Raw genomic sequence first — 17,544 nt, forward strand, 5'->3', positions numbered from 1 at the left:
TGCCCTGTGCTGTGGGCTGGCACATGGTGAGGGGGCAGGAGTCTCTATAAAAGTTTTCATTCCTCGGAGTTGGGGATAGAACTAATGTGCTGCTCCCAGTGTCACTAGAGGCATCAGAAGTTTTCTTTCTACAGTTCATAATGTAGTCTCCTATTGGAAATGTGAGTCTTGCTGTAGGAATTCTGTACAGTCAGGATGCTTGGCAATGCACCTACACAGTCCCTAAACCACAAAGCTCCCACTGGTCATTTGCCAGGTCTAGGCTGAGGGAATGAGTGTAAACTGGAAGGAAATAGCATTCAGTCCTTTGTATGTATCCATGGCTCTTGCAATCACAGCTGTCAGTGTGATAATTCCGATTGCTATTAATATTCTTGTTAATGAGGGTGACATAGAGCTGTTTGTGATTTTATATTGTACAATGGAGTGAGTGATAAACTTCCTGCAAGTCAGGGGTGGGGTGCGGGCCGCCTAAAGTTATGTGTTTGTCACTTTCCGTTCATTATCATAAAATCAGATTGTGCAGCTTTCTACTGCTTGTAGCATGTTCAGGATAGTAGCTGCAGATCTACTATAAGGATGCAATCCAAACTATTGTGTAACTGCAAGCCTTGTGCTACTGTATTTATTTGCTGGATGTCAGTGCATAATAAAGTTGACAACTGAATGACATCACATTTGCTGTTAAAGATTAACTACTGTTCCTTGTTGATAATTTGCGGTCACATTTGACTGAATATGTTAAACTTTATCCTCTGAATTACTAAATAGTGCCCTACACACAGTTCTTTTCAGGAGTGGTTCATAGTATCGACCACACTTAGGTCGACAGTGTGTAGGTCGACCACTGTTGGTCAAAAAATTCCTAGTGTACGTGAGTACACCTGGCCAATAAAGCTGATACTGATTGGTCGACAGAGACTAAGTCAACACCCAAAATAGGTCGACACAAGCATTAGGTCGTCATGAGGTTTTTTTTGTGTAGCTTTCTTCGTAGAGTGAACGGGAACCCCAATTAGTGCACCGTGTCCCCTCGCATGGCGAGCGAGCTTCGGGCAAGGTGCCTCGCTCGGCTACTGCTGCGCTTTGCACAGGTTACTATTCCCAATCGTAGTCCACGTGGTTCGTAAAGTATGAAAAAATAAAAAAAATTGTGAGAAACTCATGTCGACCAATAGTGGTCGACCTAATGAATGTCGACCTAGAGACCGGATACCATTCTTTTCTCATTGATACATTTATCTTTGGAATTCTGCACTTTTTTTCAATATAGTTTGTGTCAAGTAGTGCCCCCTTTCCAGGAGTGTCGAAGTAAAACTTTAGTTGCTCATAGTTCATTTTTAACATAGTTATATTCTAGAGTTTTGCAGGAAATGTGATATAAACTGAATTTTACTTTTTTCTGCCGACAACTTTGCAGATAATATAAAGTCTGTATGCTCTTTCCAAACTGTAAAACATGAAAACACTTTAAGGACTTGGCCCCAGGCTATAACAATCTGTTTTAAACTTGTTTATTTATGTTTGAGGAATAGAATGTCACCTCACAGGATGGGACACTTTATTGTTCTGTATGGTACCACTCTAAAGGCCCATACACACTGGGTGATTTTGAGCTGAAAGCGGCTCACTTTTGGTGTGTGGAGCTGCTTTCAGCTCAAAGCCGCCCAGTGTGTATGCCCAAACGATGAGCACTGATGCGCGCTCCCGCTTCATCGCTGGCGGCCGCCATTCATCTACTGGTATTACCAGTAGATGAACGGCGGGGTGAGCGGCTTTCCATAGTGTCCTGCTATGGAAAGCTGCTCATCCCCGCTAACATCGCTGGGCAGGGGGGAAAAGCGCTCAGTGTGTATGTACTGAGCGCTTTTTAGCCCAGCGATGTCAGTGATCATCGCTATGCATACACGCTGGGCAAAAACCCAGTGTGTATGCTCCTTAAATTTATTGTAATAAATGGGGAACACACATTTGAATCCTGCCCTAAACCTCGTAAGCTAATGGACCAATGCACACACTTTCTGACGAGCATTGACTTCTCGCTGCCTCACATCGTTTTGACGTTGCCTGCAGCATTATCAAAGGTTAAATATGGCAGTGTATGCAGACCCTTTTTAAATACCCTATGCTGCAGGGAAGCTTTGTGAACATGACTTGAAGGACAACATACAAAGTTTGTCCATGCTTTTGACAAGTCTTGATTTTCGGCTCTCATATGTATAACCTTTAAAGCAATCTTGGCTCTTATGTTGCCCCCTCCTAATTAAATTCTCATGCACCTGTATTATGCACTCTGTTTAGCTAAAAATGAGGTTCCTAAATTATGGGCCTAATTCAGTAAGGATAGCAAATTCTGCTAAATAGTAGATTTTGCTATCCTTTTCCTAGCATGCTGGGGGCTGCCCATCGCTGGGCAAGGTCACCCAGCATGCTCACCGGCGCCCCCCCCCCCCCTTAATGAAGCAGAAATTGCGATTTCCTCGCAATTTCTGCTTCATCGTGGAAATTAGTGATGCTGTTGAATGTTCAGTAACGTTGTTTGGGGATCTGCTGTTAGATCTTGTGGGCAGAATGCCCTTAGCAATGGTCATGAAGCCATTGACCTTTAAACCGTAGAGAATAATTAATCTACCCTGTGTGGTTATGTGTTCTCAGGAACCCTGAAATAGAGCTGCATTGTTAGACTTGATGTCTTCGGCTTCTTTATCAACCCTTTCTCCTCCGTGTCTTGTCCTCCTTTTTGTTTCACTGGTGATTGAATAGTTAAACCTTTGAAAAGTGGATTGTGTAACGCCCAGAGTTTCACAGCAATAAAACATGTTAGTTAAATGATTACATTAGATCAAAGTATACAAATAGCAGCAAAATGATGGCCAGTTTGTCCTGCTGAACTGAGAAATGATATGGACAATGAGCTCCCTTACATCTTTTATATACATGCAGTAGTCTGTCACTATTCTAGTAGAATGAGTATGTGCACAGGTATTATACAGGAGGAAGGGAGACATACGCTGAAACCCCAGCATATAGCCCATGTGGTTAACCGTATATGTGTATACTACATTGCTTTTATGCAGCACTGTAGTACAGTATACAGTGTAGGATAAGACAACAAGTGTCTCTCCAGGTGTTGCTGTTTGACGACACACAAAATACTTTGCCAATTGGTATGTGAGTCCATAAACAGTAGAAGGCGCATGCTGTCTTTTGTACAGCCAGCCTCCTATTATACAGTGGTTTTAGTATTACCCCCACCAACAAAACCATAACACAAAGAAAAATCACAAAAGCACTGAGGTTTTACAGAGGGAACTAATTACAGAACATGACACACAAGGGTCATCTTTTGAGTTTAGAATCCTTACTAATACCATTATATACATATACTCAGAGTAATGTATATCTCTATATGTTGCGTTTAGGCTAGGCAAAACATCAGGTATATCAACCCATTAAGAACCTAGCAATCTGGTGAACCATTATAAAAAAGGTCTCATTTATCCCTGGTTGTCAATGCCTATTTCCCTGTAGATTTTAAGCTTGCGAGGCCAGTTTTGTTCTATTACTGTTGTTCTAATTGTAAATCGCAACGGAATATGCTGCACTATATAAGAAAATAAATAAACAAATAAAGATATTAATTAACGCCTTGCTTATGCTACTTTCACATCGCAAAACCTGCTTTTGAAACGGTTCTTTAAACGGTTCTTAAAACGGGTCTGAGCAGTTAAACCCCCTTCACATCGCATGTTGTAACCAGTATTTCTCTAACGTCCTAAGTGGATGCTGGGGACTCCGTCAGGACCATGGGGAATAGCGGCTCCGCAGGAGACAGGGCACAAAAGTAAAAGCTTTAGGATCAGGTGGTGTGCACTGGCTCCTCCCCCTATGACCCTCCTCCAAGCCTCAGTTAGATTTTTGTGCCCGGCCGAGAAGGGTGCAATCTAGGTGGCTCTCCTAAAGAGCTGCTTAGAGTAAAAGTTTGTTAGGTTTTTTATTTTCAGTGAGTCCTGCTGGCAACAGGCTCACTGCTACGAGGGACTTAGGGGAGAGAAGTGAACTCACCTGCGTGCAGGATGGATTGGCTTCTTAGGCTACTGGACACCATTAGCTCCAGAGGGAGTCGGAACACAGGTCTCACCCTGGGGTTCGTCCCGGAGCCGCGCCGCCGACCCCCTTGCAGATGCCGAAAAGTGAAGAGGTCCAGAAACGGCGGCAGAAGACTCTTCAGTCTTCATAAGGTAGCGCACAGCACTGCAGCTGTGCGCCATTGTTGTCAGCACACTTCATAGCAGCGGTCACTGAGGGTGCAGGGCGCTGGGGGGGGGCGCCCTGGGCAGCAATGATAGTACCTTATTCTGGCTAAAAATACATCACATATAGCCCCTGGGGGCTATATGGATGTATTTAACCCCTGCCAGGTCTCAGAAAAACGGGAGAAGAAGCCCGCCGAAAAGGGGGCGGGGCCTATTCTCCTCAGCACACAGCGCCATTTTCCCTCACAGAAATGCTGGTGGGAAGGCTCCCAGGCTCTCCCCTGCACTGCACTACAGAAACAGGGTTAAAACAGAGAGGGGGGGCACTTATTTGGCGATATGTATATATATATATATTAAAATGCTATAAGGGAAAAACACTTATATAAAGGTTGTCCCTGTATAATTATAGCGTTTTTGGTGTGTGCTGGCAAACTCTCCCTCTGTCTCCCCAAAGGGCTAGTGGGGTCCTGTCCTCTATCAGAGCATTCCCTGTGTGTGTGCTGTGTGTCGGTACGTGTGTGTCGACATGTATGAGGACGATGTTGGTGAGGAGGCGGAGCAATTGCCTGAAATGGTTATGTCACTCTCTAGGGAGTCGACACCGGAATGGATGGCTTATTTAAGGAATTACGTGATAATGTCAACACGCTGCAAGGTCGGTTGACGACATGAGACGGCCGGCAAACAAATTAGTACCTGTCCAGGCGTCTCAAACACCGTCAGGGGCTGTAAAACGCTCATTTACCTCAGTCGGTCGACACAGACACAGACACGGACACTGACTCCAGTGTCGACGGTGAAGAAACAAACGTATTTTCCTTTAGGGCCACACATTACATGTTAAGGGCAATGAAGGAGGTGTTGCATATTTCTGATACTACAAGTACCACAAGAAGGGTATTATGTGGGGTGTGAAAAAACTACCTGTAGTTTTTCCTGAATCAGATAAATTAAATGAAGTGTGTGATGATGCGTGGGTTTCCCCCGATAGAAAATTATTGGCGGTATACCCTTTCCCGCCAGAAGTTGGGGCACGTTGGGAAACACCCTTTAGGGTGGATAAGGCGCTCACACGCTTATCAAAACAAGTGGCGGTACCGTCTCCAGATAGGGCCGCCCTCAAGGAGCCAGCTGAGAGGCTGGAAAATATCCTAAAAAGGTATATACACACATACTGGTGTTCTACTGCGACCAGCGATCGCCTCAGCCTGGATGTGCAGCGCTGGGGTGGCTTGGTCGGATTCCCTGACTGAAAATATTGATACCCTTGACAGGGACAGTATTTTATTGACTATAGAGCATTTAAAGGATGCATTTCTATATATGCGAGATGCACAGAGGGATATTTGCACTCTGGCATCAAGAGTAAGTGCGATGTCCATATCTGCCAGAAGATGTTTATGGACACGACAGTGGTCATGTGATGCAGATTCCAACATGGAAGTATTGCCGTATAAAGGGGAGGAGTTATTTGGGGTCGGTCCATCGGACCTGGTGGCCTCGGCAACAGCTGGAAAATCCACCTTTTTTTTTTTTTTTTTTTTTTTACCCCAAATCACATCTCAGCAGAAAAAGACACCGTCTTTTCAGCCTCAGTCCTTTCGTCCCCATAAGGGCAAGCGGGCAAAAGGCCAGTCATATCTGCCCAGGGATAGAGGAAAGGGAAGAAGACTGCAGCAGGCAGCCCATTCCCAGGAACAGAAGCCCTCCACCGCTTCTGCCAAGTCCTCAGCATGACGCTGGGGCCGTACAAGCGGACTCAAGTGCGGTGGGGGGTCGTCTCAAGAGTTTCAGCGCGTAGTGGGCTCACTCGCAAGTGGACCCCTGGATCCTACAAGTAGTATCCCAGGGGTACAGACTGGAGATTCGAGACGTCTCCCCCTCGCAGGCTCCTGATGTCTGCTTTACCAACGTCTTCCTCCGACAGGGAGGCAGTATTGGAAACAATTCACAAGCTGTATTCCCAGCAGGTGATAATCAAAGTACCCCTCCTACAACAAGGAAAGGGGTATTATTCCACACTATATTGTGGTACTGAAGCCAGACGGCTCGGTGAGACCTATTCTAAATGGGAAATCTTTGAACACTTACATACAAAGGTTCAAATCAAGATGGAGTCACTCAGAGCAGTGATAGCGAACCAGGAAGAAGGGGACTATATGGTGTCCCTGGACATCAAGGATGCTTACCTCCATGTCCCAAATTGCCCTTCTCACCAAGGGTACCTCAGGTTCGTGGTACGGAACTGTCACTATCAGTTTCAGACGCTGCCGTTTGGATTGTCCACGGCACCCCGGGTCTTTACCAAAGTAATGGCCAAAATGATGATTCTTCTTCAAAGAAAAGGCGTCTTAATTATCCCTTACTTGGACGATCTCCTGATAAGGGCAAGGTCCAGAGAACAGTTGGAAGTCGGAGTAGCACTATCTCAAGTAGTTCTACGACAGCACGGGTGGATTCTAAATATCCAAAATCACAGCCGTTTCCGACGACACGTCTGCTGTTCCTAGGGATGGTTCTGGACACAGTCCAGAAAAAGGTGTTTCTCCCGGAGGAGAAAGCCAGGGAGTTATCCGAGCTAGTCAGGAACCTCCTAAAAGCAGGAAAAGTGTCAGTGCATCATTGCACAAGAGTCCTGGGAAAAATGGTGGCTTATTACAAAGCGATTCCATTCGGCAGATTCCACGCAAGAACTTTTCAGTGGGATCTGCTGGACAAATGGTCCGGATCGCATTTTCAGATGCATCAGCGGATAACCCTATCTCCAAGGACAAGGGTGTCTCTCCTGTGGTGGTTACAGAGTGCTCATCTTCTAGAGGGCCGCAGATTCGGCATTCAGGATTGGATGCTGGTGACCACGGAGGCCAGCCTGAGAGGCTGGGGAGCAGTCACACAGGGAAAAAATTTCCAGGGAGTGTGATCAAGTCTGGAGATTTTTCTCCACATAAATATACTGGAGCTAAGGGCAATTTACAATGCTCTAAGCTTAGCAAGACCTCTGCTTCAAGGTCAGCCGGTATTGATCCAGTGGGACAACATCACGGCAGTCGCCCACGTAAACAGACAGGGCGGCACAAGAAGCAGGAGGGCAATGGCAGAAACTGCAAGGATTTTTCGCTGGGCGGAAAATCATGTGATAGCACTGTCAGCAGTGTTCATTCCGGGAGTGGACAACTGGGAAGCAGACTTCCTCAGCAGGCACAACCTCCACCCGGGAGAGTGGGGACTTCATCGGGAAGTCTTCCACATGATTGTGAACCGTTGGAAAAGACCAAAGGTGGACATGATGGCGTCCCGCCTGAACAAAAAACTGGACAAGTATTGCGCCAGGGCAAAAGACCCTCAGGCAATAGCTATGGACGTTTCTGGTAACACCGTGGGTGTACCAGTCGGTGTATGTCTTCCCTCCTCTGCTTCTCATACCCAAGGTATTGAGAATTATAAGACGTAGAGGAGTAAGAACTATACTCGTGGCTCCGGATTGGCCAAGAAGGACTTGGTACCCGGAACTTCAAGAGATGCTCACAGAGGACTCATGGCCTCTGCCGCTAAGAAGGGACTTGCTTCAGCAAGTACCATGTCTGTTCCAAGACTTACCGCGGCTGCGTTTGACGGCATGGCGGTTGAACGCCGGATCCTAAGGGAAAAAGGCATTCCGGAAGAGGTCATTCCTACCCTGGTCAAAGCCAGGAAGGAGGTGACCGCACAACATTATCACCACATGTGGCGAAAATATGTTGCGTGGTGTGAGGCCAGGAAGGCCCCATGAAGAAATTTCAACTCGGTCGTTTCCTGCATTTCCTGCAAACAGGAGTGTCTATGGGCCTCAAATTGGGGTCCATTAAGGTTCAAATTTCGGCCCTGTCGATTTTCTTCTAGAAAGAATTGGCTTCAGTTCCTGAAGTCCAGAAGTTTGTCAAGGGAGTACTGCATATACAACCCCCTTTTGTGCCTCCAGTGGCACTGTGGGATCTCAACGTAGTTCTGGGATTCCTAAAATCACATTGGTTTAAACCGCTCAAATCTGTGGATTTGAAATATCTCACAGGGAAAGTGACCATGCTGTTGGCCCTGGCTTCGGCCAGGCGAGTGTCAGAATTGGCGGCGTTTGTCTCAAAAAAGCCCATATCTGATTGTTCATTCGGACAGGGCAGAGCTGCGGACTCATCCCCAGTTTCTCCCTAAGGTGGTGTCAGTGTTTCACCTGAACCAGCTTATTGTGGTACCTGCGGCTACTAGGGACTTGGAGGACTCCAAGTTGCTAGATGTTGTCAGGGCCCTGAAAATATAGTTTCCAGGACGGCTGGAGTCAGGAAAACTGACTTGCTGTTATCCTGTATGCACCCAACAAACTGGGTGCTCTTGCTTCTAAGCAGACGATTGCTAGTTGGATGTGTAGTACAATTCAGCTTGCACATTCTGTGGCAGGCCTGCCACAGCCAAAATATGTAAATGCCCATTCCACAAGGAAGGTGGGCTCATCTTGGGCGGCTGCCCGAGGGGTCTCGGCTTTACAACTTTGCCGAGCTGATACTTGGTCAGGGGCACACCCTGACTGAGGAGGACCTGGAGTTCTCTCATTCGGTGCTGCAGAGTCATCCGCACTCTCCCGCCCGTTTGGGAGCTTTGGTATAATCCCCATGGTCCTGACGGAGTCCCCAGCATCCACTTAGGACGTTAGAGAAAATAAGAATTTACTTACCGATAATTCTATTTCTCGTAGTCCGTAGTGGATGCTGGGCGCCCATCCCAAGTGCGGATTGTCTGCAATATTTGTACATAGTTATTGTTACAAAAATCGGGTTATTATTGTTGTGAGCCATCTTTTCAGAGGCTCCGCTGTTATCATGCTGTTAACTGGGTTCAGATCACAGGTTGTACAGTGTGATTGGTGTGGCTGGTATGAGTCTTACCCGGGATTCAAAATCCTTCCTTATTGTGTACGCTCGTCCGGGCACAGTATCCTAACTGAGGCTTGGAGGAGGGTCATAGGGGGAGGAGCCAGTGCACACCACCTGATCCTAAAGCTTTTACTTTTGTGCCCTGTCTCCTGCGGAGCCGCTATTCCCCATGGTCCTGACGGAGTCCCCAGCATCCACTACGGACTACGAGAAATAGAATTATCGGTAAGTAAATTCTTATTATTACCATTTCATTACCGTTTTGGTACCTTTCACACTGAACCCGTTTCACCCATAGAAAACCGTGGTTGTCATTATAAATGGACTTTTCTGGCCCACACATTATTAATAATTATTAATTAATTATTAATAATTTGGATAGTCGTACGATGGAACCCAGCAGCTTGAAGCATTTTAACCATGTTTTTATATATGAGTGCATCCTTCACTGTCCCAGTTATTTGTCTGCAGATTTCCTCATCCCCTCTGATTCTTAGCAGCTCCCTCACCTTTTCATCACTCCAAGTTGCCATTGTATAATATATTTGTACTGAAAACGCTTCTAAAGCCACTCTCATGTGTCTCCTGTGTTTAACAACCAGTTTCCTAGTTCTGCCTGGTGACATCACACATGGAGACAGCCTATCACCTCCTGTGGCTTGGAAATACCGTTTCAGAGCCTTTCACACTGCACAGTGAAACGGTTCTGAACCGGGTAGGACCCTGCTTTTTAACCGTTTCGAAATACCAGTATTTTGAAAACGGTAAATTCAAGGTGGCCCTTTCACATCGCAGCTAGAACCGTTTAGGAAGTCTGAAAAATCGGCAATTTACCGGGTTAAAGCTGCGGTGTGAAAGGGGTATTAGTAAGACTAGCAGGGAGTGATTACATTTTTCTTTTCACGCTTCTAAAGTGACAGGAGATCACGGGGAAATATGTTTTTTTGCACATGTAGCGGCTAAACTAAACCCATGGGTGCAATGCGCACACTGCTGTTTGGGCGCCCAAACAGACGACTCTTCCCACATTTCAGCTCGCCACTTCAGTGTGCGAACGCGGTTATTCGCTCCCGAACTGAGCAACAATTGAATTGCCCTGTTGTGCACACAAAATAATTAGTTGTGGTAAAAACAATATATAGTAGATGCATTTAAAGAAGAACATGTTCAAATAGGGCGATTGAATGTTTCCCTCAGCGGTTGTAACTAGTGGTCGCCAGACTGAGCAATTAATTGTACTATGAGTACCATATGGGGGGTGGGGACACGGACACATTTCTGCTCGCAACCTCCTGAGGTAGTGAGCAGAAATATGTGAAAACTCTGTGATTTGGGCGCCATAATCAGGAGTTTAGACAGGTATTTCTCTAACGTCCTAGTGGATGCTGGGAACTCCGTAAGGACCATGGGGAATAGCGGCTCCGCAGGAGACTGGGCACAACTAAAGAAAGCTTTAGGACTACCTGGTGTGCACTGGCTCCTCCCTCTATGACCCTCCTCCAGACCTCAGTTAGAATTTTGTGCCCGGCTGAGCTGGATGCACACTAGGGGCTCTCCTGAGCTCTTAGAAAAAGAAAGTTTATTTTAGGTTTTTTATTTTCAGTGAGATCTGCTGGCAACAGACTCACTGCTACGAGGGACTAAGGGGAGAGAAGCGAACCTACCTGCTTGCAGCTAGCTTGGGCTTCTAGGCTACTGGACACCATTAGCTCCAGAGGGATCGAACACAGGCCCAGCCTCGGTCGTCCGGTCCCGGAGCCGCTCCGCCGTCCCCCTTACAGAGCCAGAAGCAAGAAGAGGGTCCTGGAAATCGGCGGCAGAAGACTTCGGTCTTCATCAAGGTAGCGCACAGCACTGCAGCTGTGCGCCATTGCTTCCCATGCACACCTCACACTCCGGTCACTGATGAGTGCAGGGCGCTGGGGGGGGGCGCCCTGGGCTGCAATATTGAGTACCTTGGCTGGCAAATAACACAGAATATAGTCATAGAGACTATATATGTGTAAAATACCCCTGCCAGATATACATAGAAAAAAGCGGGAGAAGTCCGCCAAAAAGGGGCGGGGCTATCTCCCTCAGCACACTGGCGCCATTTTCCCTCACAGCTCCGCTGGAAGGATCGCTCCCAGTCTCTCCCTGCAGTTTCCAGACTACATAGGTTAAAAAAGAGAGGGGGGGCACTAAATTTAGGCGCAATATTGTGTATACAAGCAGCTATTGGGAAAAATCACTCAGTTATAGTGTTAATCCCTGTGTTATATAGTGCTGTTGGTGTGTGCTGGCATACTCTCTCTCTGTCTCCCCAAAGGGCTTTGTGGGGTCCTGTCCTCAGTCAGAGCATTCCCTGTGTGTGTGCGGTGTGTCTGTACGTCTGTGTCGACATGTTTGATGAGGAGGCTTATGTGGAGGCGGAGCAGGTGCCGATAAATGTGATGTCACCACCTGCGGGGTCGACACCTGAGTGGATGGTTATGTGGAAGGAATTACTCGACAGTGTCGACTCCTTACATAAAAGGTTTGATGACATAGCAGGTGTGGGACAGCCGGCTTCTCAGCCTGTGCCTGCCCAGACGTCTCTAAAGCATCGGGGGCTCTAAAACGCCCGCTACCTCAGATGGCAGACACAGATGTCGACACGGATACTGACTCCAGTGTCGACGTTGATGAGACTAGTGTACACTCCAATAGAGCCACCCGTTACATGATTACGGCAATGAAAAATGTGTTGCATATTTCGGATATCACCCCAGGTACCACAAAAAAGGGTATTATGTTTGGGGAGAAAAAACTACCAGTGGTTTTTCCCCCATCTGATGAATTAAATGAAGTGTTTGAAGAAGCGTGGGCTTCCCCCGATAAGAAACTGGTAATTTCTAAAAGGTTACTAATGGTGTACCCTTTCCCGCCAGAGGACAGGTCACGTTGGGAGACATCCCCTAGGGTGGATAAAGCGCTCACACGTCTGTCAAAAAAGGTGGCACTACCGTCTCCGGACACGGCCGCCCTAAAGGAGCCTGCAGATAGAAAGCAGGAGGCTATCCTGAAGTCTGTATATACACACTCAGGTATTATACTGAGACCGGCTATTGCTTCAGCATGGATGTGCAGTGCTGCAGCTGCGTGGTCAGATTCCCTGTCGGAAAACATTGATACCCTAGACAGGGACACTATATTGCTAACCGTAGAGCATATTAAAGACGCTGTCTTGTACATGAGAGATGCACAGAAAGATATTTGCCGGCTGGCATCTAAAATAAACGCAATGTCCATTTCTGCCAGGAGAGGATTGTGGACTCAGCAGTGGACAGGAGATGCAGATTCTAAAAGGCACATGGAAGTATTGCCTTACAAGGGTGAGGAGTTGTTTGGGGATGGTCTCTCGGACCTCGTTTCCACAGCGACAGCTGGGAAGTCAGCATTTTTACCCCATGTTCCCTCACAGCCAAAGAAAGCACCGTATTATCAGGTACAGTCCTTTCGGCTCCAGAAAGGCAAGCGGGTTAGAGGTGCGTCCTTTCTGCCCAGAGGCAGAGGTAGAGGGAAAAAGCTGCAACATACAGCCAGTTCCCAGGAACAAAAGTCCTCCCCCGCTTCCTCTAAGTCCACCGCATGACGCTGGGGCTCCACAGGCGGAGCCAGGTACGGTGGGGGCCCGTCTCAAGAACTTCAGCGACCAGTGGGCTCGCTCACGGGTGGATCCCTGGATTCTACAAGTAGTATCTCAGGGGTACAAGCTGGAATTCGAGACGTCTCCCCCTCGCCGTTTCCTCAAATCTGCCTTGCCGACAGCTCCCCCGGACAGGGAGGCAGTGCTGGAGGCGATTCACGAGCTGTATTCTCAGCAGGTGATAATCAAGGTACCCCTCCTTCAACAAGGACGGGGTTACTATTCCACAATGTTTGTGGTACCGAAACCGGACGGTTCGGTGAGACCTATTTTAAATTTAAAATCCTTGAACACTTATATAAGAAGGTTCAAGTTCAAGATGGAATCGCTCAGGGCGGTGATTGCAAGCCTGGACGAAGGGGATTCCATGGTATCACTGGACATCAAGGATGCTTACCTGCATGTCCCCATTTACCCTCCTCACCAGGAGTACCTCAGATTTGTGGTACAGGACTGTCATTACCAATACCAGACGTTGCCGTTTGGTCTGTCCACGGCACCGAGTGTATTTACCAAGGTAATGGCCGAAATGATGATACTCCTTCGGAGAAAGGGAGTTTTAATTATCCCGTACTTGGACGATCTCCTTATAAAGGCGAGGTCCAGGGAACAGTTGTTGATCGGTGTAGCACTGGCTCGGGAAGTTCTACAACAGATCCAGTCAGACAACATCACGGCAGTCGCCCATGTAAACCGACAGGGCGGCACAAGAAGCAGGATGGCAATGGCAGAAGCCACAAGGATTCTCCGATGGGCGGAAAATCATGTGTTAGCACTGTCAGCAGTGTTCATTACCGGAGTGGACAACTGGGAAGCAGACTTTCTCAGCAGACACGACCTCCACCCGGGAGTGTGGGGACTTCATCCAGAAGTCTTCCAAATGATTGTACACCGGTGGGAAAGGCCACAGGTGGACATGATGGCGTCCCGCCTCAACAAAAAGCTAAAAAGATATTGCGCCAGGTCAAGGGACCCTCAGGCGATAGCTGTGGACGCTCTGGTAACACCGTGGGTGTACCGGTCAGTGTATGTGTTTCCTCCTCTGCCTCTCATACCCAAGGTACTGAGACTAATAAGAAGGAGAGGAGTAAGAACTATACTCATTGTTCCGGATTGGCCAAGAAGAGCTTGGTACCCAGAACTTCAAGAAATGATCTCAGAGGACCCATGGCCTCTGCCGCTCAGACAGGACCTGCTTCAGCAGGGGCCCTGTCTGTTCCAAGACTTACCGCGGCTGCGTTTGACGGCATGGCGGTTGAACGCCGGATCCTGATGGAAAAGGGCATTCCGGAGGAAGTTATCCCTACGCTTATTAAAGCTAGGAAAGAAGTGACCGCAAACCATTATCACCGCATATGGCGGAAATATGTTGCGTGGTGTGAGGCCAGGAAGGCCCCAACGGAGGAATTTCAGCTAGGTCGATTTCTGCACTTCCTACAATCAGGGGTGACTATGGGCCTAAAATTGGGTTACATTAAGGTCCAGATTTCGGCTCTATCGATTTTCTTCCAAAAAGAATTGGCTTCACTACCTGAAGTTCAGACATTTGTTAAGGGAGTGCTGCATATTCAGCCCCCTTTTGTGCCCCCAGTGGCACCTTGGGATCTCAACGTGGTGTTGGATTTCCTAAAGTCGCATTGGTTTGAACCACTTAAAACCGTGGAACTAAAATATCTCACGTGGAAAGTGGTCATGCTGTTGGCCTTGGCTTCGGCCAGGCGTGTGTCAGAATTGGCGGCTTTGTCTTGTAAAAGCCCTTATTTGATTTTCCATATGGATAGGGCGGAATTGAGGACTCGTCCCCAATTTCTCCCAAAGGTGGTTTCAGCGTTTCATCTGAACCAGCCTATTGTGGTGCCTGCGGCTACCTGTGACTTGGAGGACTCCAAGTTGCTGGACGTAGTCCGGGCCCTAAAAATCTGTTTCCAGGACAGCTGGAGTCAGAAAGACTGACTCGCTATTTATCCTGCATGCGCCCAACAAGTTGGGTGCGCCTGCTTCAAAGCAGACTATTGCTCGCTGGATCTGTAGCACGATTCAACTTGCACATTCTGCGGCTGGACTGCCGCATCCTAAATCTGTAAAAGCCCATTCCACGAGGAAGGTGGGCTCTTCTTGGGCGGCTGCCCTAGGGGTCTCGGCTTTACAACTTTGCCGAGCAGCTACTTGGTCGGGGTCAAACACATTTGCTAAATTCTACAAGTTTGATACCCTGGCTGAGGAGGACCTAGAGTTCGCTCATTCGGTGCTGCAGAGTCATCCGCACTCTCCCGCCCGTTTGGGAGCTTTGGTATAATCCCCATGGTCCTTACGGAGTTCCCAGCATCCACTAGGACGTCAGAGAAAATAAGATTTTACTCACCGGTAAATCTATTTCTCGTAGTCCGTAGTGGATGCTGGGCGCCCGTCCCAAGTGCGGATTGTCTGCAATACTTGTATATAGTTATTGTTTAACTAAAGGGTTATTGTTGAGCCATCTGTTGAGAGGCTCAGTTATATTTCATACTGTTAACTGGGTATAGTATCACGAGTTATACGGTGTGATTGGTGTGGCTGGTATGAGTCTTACCCGGGATTCAAAATCCTTTCCTTATTGTGTCAGCTCTTCCGGGCACAGTATCCTAACTGAGGTCTGGAGGAGGGTCATAGAGGGAGGAGCCAGTGCACACCAGGTAGTCCTAAAGCTTTCTTTAGTTGTGCCCAGTCTCCTGCGGAGCCGCTATTCCCCATGGTCCTTACGGAGTTCCCAGCATCCACTACGGACTACGAGAAATAGATTTACCGGTGAGTAAAATCTTATTATCTGCTATACACCTTAATTCTAATTGGGCGCAACAAGCTAGCTAATTAATGGACTCTTGAAACAATTGAATTGCTCTACTGGATTTTACGGATTTGAAAAATGACAGCTAGGAGCTGACTGCGTGGTGCGTTTTTCACTTTCACTTATCACTGCTTTGTCACTTCTCTATCCCTTGTCCAGGCTTAATACATCTGCCCCAATATGTCTTATATGTTGAAAATTGTTATGAAAACCACTGTTGGACATTACAATTCTTCAAAACTGTAAATACTGTTTACATCTGTATATACACGAGTGAGTGTGTGTGTGCATATAGAGACATACATACTTACAGCAATCCTAGTGTCGAACCTGTCAGTTCCCTCTATAGAAGAAGTGAAGCGGCACTCCTCGCCTGAATTCTTCTATAGAGGTAACTGCCAGGTTCCACACGAGGATTGCTGCATATATACTAACAAGGTGGGCACCCCGACATCTAACATATTCATCCTCAGTACCAAATGTCACAGCAATATAGATAATATATCATTATATAATATAATATAAAAGTTGTAGCTAGTTTAGGGTAATCTTGCATAAATGGTGGGATGTTATGCTGTCCGAGTTTGCTGGAGATGCGGTTTGCCGGCCGAACTCAGATTTTTTTTAAAGCAACAATCATTTACCAGGCATGGTTTTGCCTTGTAAATGATTGCCGCTTTAAAAAAACACGCCAGAGTTCAGCTGGCAACCAGCACCTCCGGCAAACTCGGACAGCATTACATCCCTCCCAAAACATCTATAAATGGCGCTTACCATAGACAGTGTATTATCTAGATTAGGAGTGGGCAATAACAAGCCCTCCAGCTGCTGTAGAATTACACATCCCAGCATGCCCTGCCACAGTTTTGCGATTTCACCCATGATCTAGATAGATGTCTTCACACTTTACCGTATCACTTCTTTGTGACATGCTTACAGATATTGAAATTGTATGTTTTGTATTGCAGAAACTGTTGTGCATTTTATAGAATGTCTTTTTGTTATTGTAGCTAGATTGGTTTTTATGATTAGCTTAAGTTGTTACATTTTAGTTTGAAGTTTTAAAATGTGTCGCAGAATGTGATGCCAGAAGTTTGCTGTGGCTTGGGGAAAGCTTGCTGACCGCCATCCGGCCACTGCAGAACTTTTTTCATGTGAAAATGGATGGTTGTAAGAGGACCTGTAAATAGGTTTTGTTTTTTCCTGGTGATGTTTTAATTTTAAATGCGCACCCACCCCAACACACAAATACAATGTGCAGCCACGCGGTGGTTAAATTGTGATGATCTATTCCTAGAGCTTTAGTTTAAAAAAGAAAAGGCTAATCTTGTGCGGGATAATCACCTGTTCTTTCATTGACATCAGCTGTTCATGAGAAGAATTGGCAAGCATAAGCAGGTCTATGTGAAAGACTAGGCTTTTAGCTTTTCTAAAGTACAGTTTATGTAATAGCAGGGCAGATAGTTACATTTCTCTTAATACAATGATCAGCTTTACATGGAAGAGATACATGGTTCTATTTAGGAGCAGTGATAACGCCTTTCTCTGGATTGTTTGATGGAAACTCACCTCTTCCTAAGTAGTAGATCTGTGAATGTCTCAACATGGGATCTGCAGCCTTTTAACTGTATTCTCCACACTGTTAATTAGAGAGCGATTCAATTGTTTTTTCGCGCCTGATCTCACATATGGGGGCCGATTAAATTGTCTGTCTCCCTGGTTGCCACTAGGTGGCCCCAACGGTGCAATTCAATTGTTGTCCAGTGTGGATGCGCATGCAGCCGGGCAGACGCATTTCAGCTCGTAGCCTCCTGAGGTGCGAGATGAAATGTGCATAAATACCATGGTTTGGGCGCTCAAACCTGTACTTTAGATGGGTAGCTGATTTGCGAT

At 46.9% G+C, this 17,544-nt stretch overlaps 1 protein-coding gene across 7 annotated transcripts in view; it reads left to right on the top strand.

Moving 5' to 3' along the window:
• AKAP13 (A-kinase anchoring protein 13) overlaps positions 1 to 17,544 on the top strand; it is a 532,570-nt gene that overhangs the window by 627 nt on the left and 514,399 nt on the right. The window lies entirely within an intron of this gene.

The sequence above is a fragment of the Pseudophryne corroboree genome, chromosome 6 (assembly GCF_028390025.1).
Source record: "Pseudophryne corroboree isolate aPseCor3 chromosome 6, aPseCor3.hap2, whole genome shotgun sequence".
NCBI classification, from domain to species: Eukaryota; Metazoa; Chordata; class Amphibia; order Anura; family Myobatrachidae; genus Pseudophryne; species Pseudophryne corroboree.